Source organism: Pituophis catenifer, unplaced genomic scaffold, assembly GCF_029215685.1.
Source record: "Pituophis catenifer annectens isolate HBS135680 unplaced genomic scaffold, rPitCat1.0.hap2 SCAF_12, whole genome shotgun sequence".
Taxonomy (NCBI): Eukaryota; Metazoa; Chordata; class Lepidosauria; order Squamata; family Colubridae; genus Pituophis; species Pituophis catenifer.
This window is the reverse complement of record NW_027256892.1, coordinates 15500439-15511305: the sequence shown is the minus strand read 5'-3', so window position 1 is coordinate 15511305 and position 10867 is coordinate 15500439. Positions and strand designations below refer to the sequence as shown.

Below are 10867 nucleotides of genomic sequence, written 5' to 3'. Positions count from 1 at the left end.
ACGATATGGTTTCTGAAACACCTGACAAGGCAGAAATCCCAAGCAATCCCAAACATACTTACTTTCCAGAAATACAGTTTTGTTTTTTTAAAAAATCCTTTAGATGTTGGTATACTAATCCACATGAACACATTGCTTTTTCTTTTTTAATCCTGTAGATATCTAAACTGATGCCCAATACATTAAACCTATTAAACTGGAGACAATAAAAGTACAAACTGGACTGAAATATTGTACAAATAGCAGCCTCAGAACAATTTCCTCTGTTCAGGAGGAGAGGAGGAAAAACATATTTCAAATCTTTTTTACCTGATTCAATTTCATGCATGCATAACCCTAGTCAGATACTCATAACAGCATTGATCAGTTGTTTGTGGGCAGAGAAGACCAGGATAATCAAATTCACCCGCTTCAAAAGGAAGGGTCCATTCCTCAGTCGCTGAGCATTCCTATTTCGTATAGGAGCAAAGCACTAGGAATGCACCTTGTAGCAACAAAATCTTGTTATTAATCTCTATTTCCATCAAAAGGGAAGTTGAAGTTCACACTGCTGAGGAAAATTTAAACCTTCGGTTCCCCATTATCCCACCACAACTAATTTAAATTCTGGATCAAGGAAACAATGCCACCTGTGGATAATCTTTTTAATATATATATACTGTATGTGTATGTATGTATGTATGTATGTATGTATGTATGTATGTATGTATGTATGTATATATATTTCTCTTTAGCCAGGTTCTTCCTACGTAAACCAAGATTTTTCTGCAGCCCTAGTTCAGTGAAATCCGAATCCACTAGTTTCTAGGCTTTTTTTCCAGCAGCCAGCAAGCTCCCTGCTGCCCATTGAGAGACTAAGGAGACCAATGGGCAGCAGGGAGCTTGATGGCTGCTGGAAAAAAAGCCTAGAAACTAGTGGATTCGGATTTCACTGAACTAGGGCTGCAGAAAAATCTTGGTTTACGTAGGAAGAACCTGGCTAAAGAGAAATACACATAAAGACCTACGAAAAGAATATATATATATATATATATATATGTAGGTCTTTGGTTATTCGGGTCTTCTCCCACGTAAAATTGGAAGTGTCTTGGCGACGTTTCGACGAAGTCTCATTCGTCATCTTCAGGCTGGTGTTCTCGGCTTCGTGCTTCGTGCTTCTCGGCTTCGTGCAACTTGCTCCTGGAAGCACGAAGCCGAGAACACCAGCCTGAAGATGACGAATGAGACTTCGTCGAAACGTCGCCAAGACACTTCCAATTTTACGTGGGAGAAGACCCGAATAACCAAAGACCTACATACAAACACCCGCGAAAACCTGAGAAAACAAATATATATATATATATATATATATATATATATATATATATATATATATATATATGCATATTCTTTCTAGCCAGGTTTTACCTACGTAAGCTAAGTTGTTCTACAGCCCTGGTTCTGTGAAATCTCATTCACAAGTTTCTGGGCCTATTTTTCGCTGCTGACAAACAGCAACTCTGTGTTGCTCTCTGGGAGACTCAGATAGCTATTTCTGCCTTTTAAGGCGTCATCAGTGAGCCACACCCTCTTCTCAGATATCCTCCCTGTAAAGGTACAATGTGTCTTTTTCTTTTTCATAGGCTTTTATGTGCATATTCTTTCTAGCCAGGTTTTACCTACGTAAGCTAAGTTGTTCTATAGCCCTGGTTCTGTGAAATCTCATTCACAAGTTTCTGGGCCTTTTTTTCTTTTTTCTTTTTCCCTTTTTTTTTTTCTTTTTTTTCTGAGAAAAAAAGGCTGGAGCTACAAAAAACCTTGGTTACGTAGGGAAAACCTGGCTAGAAGAAAAACATATATATAATCTTGTCTTAATACCTTCTATACCAGTGTTTCTCAACCTTGGTAGCTTGAAGATGGGTGGACTTCAACTCCCAGAATCCCCCAGCTGAAGTCCACCCATCTTCAACCTTCCAAGGTTGAGAAACACTGTTCTATACTTATTATATAAACAGTATCACCATCACCCTTCAAATCACAGTATCACCATCCACCCTTCAAATCCTAATTTCTTAACATTATTTCAATCAATTGTCTTATCTTATCCATTGTTAATCATCCATATTCTCTTTTAACTTTCATCTTCATTCATTCTTTATCCTAACAAGTATCTTGATACTAACGAGTATCTCTCTTATTTTACAACGATCCTTTCTTGATCTGTATTTCATGAAACAAGGAAACTTAAGTTTAGAAACTGCTCTTCTCTTCCCCCCCCCAGCATTCTTGTTCCCATGTAAGAGAAACCTTATCTTCAAAGAAGGTCTTACACAGGTGTCAATCTGCAAAATGACTTCAGCTGCTTTACTCCTGCTTCGTTTCTTGGTTGCCATTCAAGGGTGAGGGGGGAAAGCATGGAGGGGGGGGGAAACTCAGGAATGTCAGCTAGTCACAAGTCACAACCCAGCTGGCATGTGAACCAAAGTAATTTTAACGGACATTTGTCAAAGTTGAGAGGGAGCCTACACCTGGACTGATTGGCCCATGTGACCTGAGGGACAAAGGGGAAGTCTTATTCTTTTAACTATCCTTGAGCACGGGAATAATTTAGAGCTAGCTTCATCTTTCTAAGAGTCTATATCTGTGATGGCAAACCTATGGCATGCATGCTACCTGTGCCCTCTCTGTGGGCACGCGAGCCGTTGCTCCAATTCAGCTCTGCTGTGCATGCACACGCCTCCCACCGGCCAGCTGGTCATCAGGTCTCTGCCGCGCATGCATGGGCGCTGCAAGGCGCTGCAGGAGGCTGTGTGCACATGCACGGGGGGCAGGGCGCATGCGGGGGGGAGCATGAAGGGTGTGGGGGGGGACACATGTGTGCATGGGGGCCATGTGGGGGGTGCACGCATACACAGGGAGCGGGGGGCATGTGCGGGGGGCACACACATTGCATTTTGGCAGTTCGGGGTGTGTGCACACGCATTGGCACACACATGCATACTTTAGGCACTCAATCCAGAAAAGGTTAGCCATCAGTGGCCTATATGATGTACTCAATAAAAGATCTCTTCAACCTGAAAAAACTCCCTGAGTTCATTACTTGGAACAATGACAACAGGTCTCTTTAGGTTCTAGCAGACCTCTTTCTCCTGCTTAGATTGTCCAACCGGAAGAACAAGTATTCAAATATAACATTGGTGGAGAAAAATATAAATAGCTAGACATCACCATCATCATCATCATCATCATTTTATTTCTATACTGCCCTTCTCCCAAAGGACTCAGGGCAGTGTACAGCCTATTAAAAACACAAAAATATACAGACATCAATTAAAAAATTATTAAAATTATTAAATAATTTCGGCCAAATTAAAACCCAAAAATTTAAAACATCCAAATTAAAATCATTTATATTGATAGCCTGGCCTGGCGGAACAGCAGGGTCTTGAGGGTACAGCGAAATACACGGAGGTCAGAGATCTTACGTATTTCCGGGGGCAGTTCATTCCAAAGGGCAGGGGCTCCCACAGAGAAGGCCCTCCCCCTGGGTGTCGCCAGCCGACATACCTTCGCCGATAGCACCCTGAGGAGCCCCTCTCTGTGGGAGCGGACTGGCCGGTGGGAGGCTACTGGTAGCAGAAGTCGGTCTCGATCATCATCATCATCATTTAAAGATACTGTCCCAATAGATAGAAAGCTAAAATTGCAACTTAAAGGTGAATGTTCAGTCATCTAGGTAACAGGAGGGGGCAGGGGGCAGCCAATAAAAATGGATCAACAAGTATTTAAAAAAAATAAGAGGGATAGAGGTCATTTTTTAAATTTATTTCTGTATTTATTTACTCAATTTCGATAGCTTCCCAAGTCAGTGAAGTGACAGTGGGGCTTTGCAATGCTAAAAGATCATACAAACGGAAATCAAACAAAAAGAAAAGAATTGAAAAAACTACAAAGTGCAAAAAAGAAAAAAGATAGAAAAAACATTTTTAAAAAACAACTCACAATCTTCCTTGCCACCAGTACAAACCAATAGTTCCCTATACCTTACCAGATTACATTTCTTCTCATAGACCCTGGTTTTTATTTATGTATTTGTTCCCATCTTTATTGTTTTTACAAACAACTCAAGGCAGTGCACCTATCCAACACAGTTTCCTTCTATTTTCCCCACAACAAAAACCTTGGGAGGTGAGTTGGGCTGAGAGAGAATGACTGGCCCAAGATCACCCAGATAGCTTTCATGCCTAAGGGAGAACTAGAACTCACAGTCTCCTGGTTTCTAGCCTGGCGCCTTAACCACTAGACCAGTGATGGCTAACCTTTTCCGGACTGAGTGCCCAAAGCGCACATACGCACATGTGAATGCACATGTGTGCGCCCAAACCCCCAAAATGCAATGTGTGCACATGTCCCCCGCATACGCCCTGCCCCTCCTGTGCATGAATGTGTGGCCCCCCCTGCACATGCCCTACCCCCCATGCATGCGCAGCAGAGACCCAAAGACCAACTGGCTGGCGGGAGATGCGCACGCATACACGGCAGAGCTGAACTGGGGCGACGGCTCGCGTGCCCACAGAGAGGGCGCTGCGTGCCAGAGTTTCGCCATCACGACACTAGACCAAACTGGATCTCTCTCTTGTCCATTCACAAATCCAGAAATCACCACTAGGCAGCAGTAGAGACATACATAAAATACTATTTGGTACTACCTAGTGGTGTTCCAGATTTTTGCAGCTCCAATCACATAGCCTCAGGCAAACAAGATCAGTGGTGGGATTCAAATTTTATATATACCGGTTCTGTGGGTGTGGCTTGGTAGGCATGGCACGGCTTGGTGGGTGTGGCTTGGTGGGCGTGGCAGGGGAAGGATACTGTAAAATCTCCATTCCCTCCCCACTTCAGGGGAAAGATACTGCAAAATCCCCATTTCTTCCCGATCAAGTGGGACTCGGGAGGCAGAGAATAGTTGGGGGTGGGGCCAGTCAGAGGTGGTATTTATCGGTTTTCCGAACTACTCAAAATTTCCACTACCAATTCTCCAGAATGGGTCAGAACCTGCTGAAACCCACCTCTGAACAAGATATATATTTTTGCTATCTTTCTACATACTGGGAGAGTGAAGGCCAAATGCACCTCTCTTGGGAGAACGTTTCTTAGTTACACTCTTTTCATCATATCAGATAGCTGAGCTCCTGATAGTGGGGACACCTTCAAAAGAACCTTACTTGCTGATTGAAGTAGCTAGGAAGGTTGATAACGAGACAGGCAATCCCTCAGATAGGAATGGGATGAAAATAATCTGCATTTCATGAGGATAAATTCAAGAAATTCCTCTAAGGTGGCAGGGAATCTCAGCTCACCCCTGTGCTTTTCAGGAATTACATATTGCTTTGACTAAGAGATAGAAGTTTTTCAGAAAGGAACACAAAAACCTGGACTGGTGCTAACTCAGTTAAGACTAAGGTTTAGCAGCCATTTTGATATTATTTAATGGGCCAAAATAATGCACAGTTGTGAAAATTTACGCCGGCAATTATGTAACTTTAAGAAAAGCTAAAAATGCATACAATAAAATGTAGTTAGTTGTGTATCACCAAGGTAAAGGGAAAAGAAAGAAAGTTTCAATCAATCAATCAATCAATCAATCAAACAAACAAACAAACAAACAAACAAACAAACAAACATCAGTCATAGACAAGCAAATGAAGGAATATTTGCTAACCAGGGTGTTTTAACTTTCCTTAAAGTGGAACACATATTAAAAAATACCTTCTTGGTGATAGCCCTTCATTATGGAACATTATTCCTTCCCAGGTGAAATTGGCCCCTACCCTGTAGTAGGATAGGGTACCCGCTACCCTGAAGACAGGACAAGAAGCAATGGATGAAAAGTACTCAAGGAAAGAAGCAACCTAGGAGAAATTTCGTGGCAGTTAGAACAATCAACCAGTGGAACAGAAGTTGCCCTCAGAAGTTGTGTGTGCCTCATCACTGGAGGCTTTCAAGAAGAGACTGGACAGCCATTGGTCTGAAGTGGTATAGGATCTCATGCAGGGGGTTGGACTAGAAGACCTTCAAGGTCCCTTCCAACTCTGTTATTCTATTCTATTCTATTCTATTCTATTCTATTCTATTCTATTCTATTCTATTCTATTCTATTCTATTCTATTTCTAAATAATAGAAATGCAAAATAATTCCTTCATGGATTTCTGTGGAAGCAAATTTACAATATGTGTCAGAGATTTTCCCACTGGGGCAGAGTGGATGGATACAACAAATACAAGTGGCTTGTCTCTTTTTTTGATTCCAAATTTCTGTACAAAAATATTTTGTTTGTGAGAATTACATCTAAAAATAATGATTATTTCTGCTCCGGAGAAATTGATTGTAACCAAGAAAAACACTGAAGATTGGTGGATTAAAACAAAAGATTTTGCAGAGGACCCATAACAACAAATGCGTAAGGAAGCAATTAAGGAAATTGCTTTTAAATTTTTCTATTGTATAAAAGCAAAGTTTATAGAAAGTAGTAGTCAGATTAAGGATGCTGTAATCATCTGTGATGGGCTATTTTCAAATAGCAATAATACACAGGGATGAATAAACTGTCTTGGATATAATTTGAATCAACGGTTAGATTCAGTTTACTGATTTTATTCAAAGATTCAGTGCATAACAAATGGAGGAAGCTTGTTCTGCTCTTTGAATTACTTCCAGTATAATATTTATTTATTTATTTATTTATTTATTTATTTAATTATTTAATTATTTGTTTGTTTGTTTGTTTGTTTATTTATTTATTTAATTTCTATACCGCCCTTCTCCCGAAGGACTCAGGGCGGTGAACAGATTAAGATTTCATATACATATAATAATTTTCTTTTATTTTATTTTTTTATGAACAGTAGGTAATAAATTGAGTCAACTTGGTGTATCTGCTAAGATCTTGGCATAGAATTTAGATGTTTATGCTAACCCTGCTTGTTGAAACAGAAAGGTCTTCAGGGCATGTCGGAAAGTGCGAAGATCTGGGATTATTGAATTAAATTAAAGACTATTGAAGTCTTTAACTTGATATGTATAATTACTAGCAATAAAAGAAGACCCTTATAGGACAACAGTCTTGAAGATTGGGCATACAGGGATTTATGGCCACAATTGAGCTAAAAATTTATGTTGATAAGTGAAACATTTGTTAAGTGAGTTTTGTTCCATTTTACGACTTTTCCTGACACATTTGTTAAGTGAATCACTGCAATTCTTAAGTTAGTTTTTTTTTTTTTTTTTTTTATTTTGAATTTGTATACCGCCCTTCTCCCTGAGGACTCAGGGCGGTGAACAGCCAAGTAAAAACATCAAGTACAAATATTAAAATACAGTTAAAATATACATATATAAATTTGGCCCCATTAATTAAAAACAATAAACAAAACACTTAAAAACACTTAAAAAATTAGGCCAGCCCGGCTTGCTGGAAAAGGAAGGTTTTAAGGGCACGGCGGAAGGCACTGAGGTCTTGGATTCTCCTTATCTCTGGAGGCAATTGATTCCAGAGGGTAGGTGGCCCCACAGAGAAGGCCCTCCCCCTGGGGGTCACCAGCCTGCACTGTTTGGCTGATGGCACCCCGAGGAGGCCCTCTCTGTGGGAGCGCACGGGTCGATGGGAGATTGTCGGTGGCAGCAGGCGGTCTCGAAGATAGCTAGGCCCTATGCCATGGAGCGCTTTAAAGGTGATAACCAACACCTTGAAGCGCACCCGGAAGACCACTGGGAGCCAGTGCAGCTCGCGCAGGAGCGGTGTTACATGGGAGCGCCAGGCTGCTCCCGTCACTACCCGCGCTGCTGCATTCTGGACCAGTTGGAGCCTCCGGGTGCTCCTCAAGGGGAGCCCCATGTAGAGAGCGTTGCAGTAGTCAAGGCGAGAGGTGACGAGGGCATGAGTGACTGTGCACAGGGAATCCCGATCAAGAAAGGGCCGCAACTGGCGGATCAGGCGAACCTGACAAAAGGTCTCCCTGGTTACAGCCGTCAGATGTTCCTCCAAGGACAGCTGCCTATCCAGGAGGACTCCCAGATTGCGAGCCCTCTCTGTGGGGGCCAACGACTCGCCCCCAATAGTCAGTGATGGAGTCAACTGACTATATCGGGATGCCGGGAGCCACAGCCACTCAGTCTTGGAAGGGTTGAGCCTGAGCCTGTTCCTCCCCATCCAGATCCGCACAGCCTCCAGGCACTGTGACATCACTTCAAGGGCATCGTTGGGGTGGCCTGGGGTGGAGATGTACAGCTGGGTGTCATCAGCGTACTGGTGGTATCTCACCCCAAAGCCACGGATGATCTCGCCCAGCGGCTTCACATAAATGTTGAACAGGAGGGGCGAGAGGACCGACCCCTGAGGCACTCCACATATAAGAGGCCTTGAGGTCGACCTCTGCCCACCTGCCAACACGAACTGCGACCGGTCGGAGAGAAAGGAGGAGAACCACCGTAATACGGTGCCCCCCATCCCCAACTCTTCCAGCCGGTGCAGCATGATACCATGGTCGATGGTATCAAAAGCCGCTGAGAGGTCTAACAGGACCAGAACAGAGGAACAACCCCTGTCCCGAGCCCTCCAGAGATCATCAACCAACGCGACCAATGCCGTTTCCGTGCTGTGTCCAGGCCTGAAACCCGACTGGAACGGATCTAGATAGGATGTTTCCTCCAAGAATTGTGGAAACTGTCGCGCGACCACACTCTCAACAACCTTCGCCAGGAAGCGAAGGTTGGAGACAGGACGATAGTTGGCCAATATTGCCGGATCCAGGGACGGCTTCTTGAGGAGAGGCCTCACCACCGCTTCTTTCAAGGCGGTGGGGAAGTGACCCTCACTCAACGAAGCGTTGATAACACCCTGGAGCCAGCCTCGTGTAACCTCCCGGGAGGCCAGTACCAACCAGGAGGGACACGGGTCCAGTAAACATGTGGCCGCACTAAGTCTCCCCAAAATCCTGTCCACATCATCCGGAGTCACAGCATCAAACTCCTCCCAGGTAACATTCTCAAGACTATTCCTCGTCACCCTGCCCTGATCTACCCAGTCAGAGTCCAAATCCCCCCGGATCTGAGCGATTTTGTCATACAGGTATTGTCCGAAATCCTCCGCCCTGCCTTCCAAGGGATCCTCCCGCGCTCCCGGATGGAGCAGGGAGCGGGTTACCCTGAACAGGGCGGCCGGACGATTCCCTGATGACGCAATAGAGGCGGAAAAGTAGTTAAACTTTGCCGTCTTTATCGCCACTAGGTAGGTCTTAATATGCGACCTTACCAGTGTTCGGTCAGATTCAGCGAGACTGGCCCTCCAACCACTCTCTAGGCGTCTTTTCCGGCGTTTCATCTCCCTCAGCTCCTCGGTGAACCAAGGAGCCGCGAGGGATCGACACCGGGTCAGAGGCCGCAAAGGCACGACTCGATCCAAGGCCCCACCAGCCGCCCGATCCCAGGCAGCTACCAGGTCCTTGGCCGAGTCGTGTGCCAGATCTTCAGGAATTGGCCCAAGCTCCGTCTGGAACCTATCAGGATCCATCAGGCGCCTGGGGCGGATCCATCTAATTGGGTCCGCCTCCCTGCGGCGGGGTGTAGCGGTTCGAAGGTCCAGACGAAGGAGTGAGTGATCTGACCATGACAAGGGTTTCATGTCTATATCCCCTATAATAAGACCACTCAACCACTGGCCAGAGACAAAAATCAGGTCCAGTGTGTGTCCCCCCCCCCGTGAGTGGGGCCATGAACTAACTGGGTCAGGTCCATGGCCGTCATGGAAGCCATGAACTCCCGAGCCATCTCTGACGTTTCACCAACGGACGGCAGATTGAAATCACCCATGACCATAAGCCTGGGTGTATCAACTGCCACCGTGGCTATCACGTCAAGTAGCTCAGGCAGGGCCGTTGCCACGCGGCAGGGAGCCAGGTACGTAAGCAGCAAGCCCATCTGAACCCCATGACCCCATCTCACAAAGAGGGACTCACACCCGGCAATCTGTGGCACAGTGGTCTCCCTCGGACCCAGACCTTCGTTAATAATAACCGCCACCCCCCCCCGCCCCTCCCCTGGGCCCTCGGCTGATGGAATGCTCTGAAGCCTGGTGGACACATCTCTACCAGAGGGACCCCTCCCTCCGGGCCCAACCAGGTCTCCGTAATACCCGCCAGGTCCGCTCCCCCCTCTTGAATAAGATCGTAAATGAGGGGGCCCTTATTTACCACGGACCTGGCGTTGCACAGCATCAGCCGGAGGCCCAGGTCCTGAGTATCTGAGCCACCTAGTATCCGAGGGGAGCCTTGAGGACCGGGGCGTGCAATCGCTCTCAAGTAGCGAGTGCGCACCCCCGGCACAAGATAAGGTCCTCTGCTCCCGCCATATCTGCCCCTCCCATTCACCGTGCTGATGACATCCCCAATCCCTCGTCCTGCGCCCTCCAGACCGTTACCCTGTGCCAGGCTGGGCCCTGACCTAGGTGGATTACCCCCCCCATCCCCTTTGGTCGCCCTCCCAGTTCCCCTTAAAAAATTATTAAAAACCCTAATTAAAAAACCCCTCAATCCCCGCTTTAAAACATGCCACCTCTCGGGGCTCCAAAGCCCGTCCTTAAGGTAGGCCTTCGATAGAGTGGAAGGCCATCGCCGCGAGAGGGGGGCATCTCGCAGCGCAAGCAAATCTGCCGAGGTATAAGCCATACAAGTATGATGAGATGGAAAAGGGGAACCTTGGATGTCAGCGAAATTTAAAGATAGTCATTGAGGTGAGAGATGGCAAAAGAGGCTGGCCAGGATGAAGCTGGGGCCCCCTCACTCTCTCACAGTGAGAGAGTTGTAAAGTGAATCTCGTTTCTCCGTTGATTTT

General features: G+C 45.6%; 1 non-coding gene across 1 annotated transcript; it reads right to left on the bottom strand.

Annotated features, from left to right (window-relative positions):
* Positions 1–768: 768 nt before the first annotated feature.
* LOC139323334 (small nucleolar RNA SNORD17) lies at positions 769–953 on the bottom strand. Its single transcript, XR_011600978.1, has one exon. It is a non-coding gene; the product is annotated as a small nucleolar RNA SNORD17 (small nucleolar RNA).
* Positions 954–10867: the final 9914 nt, after the last annotated feature.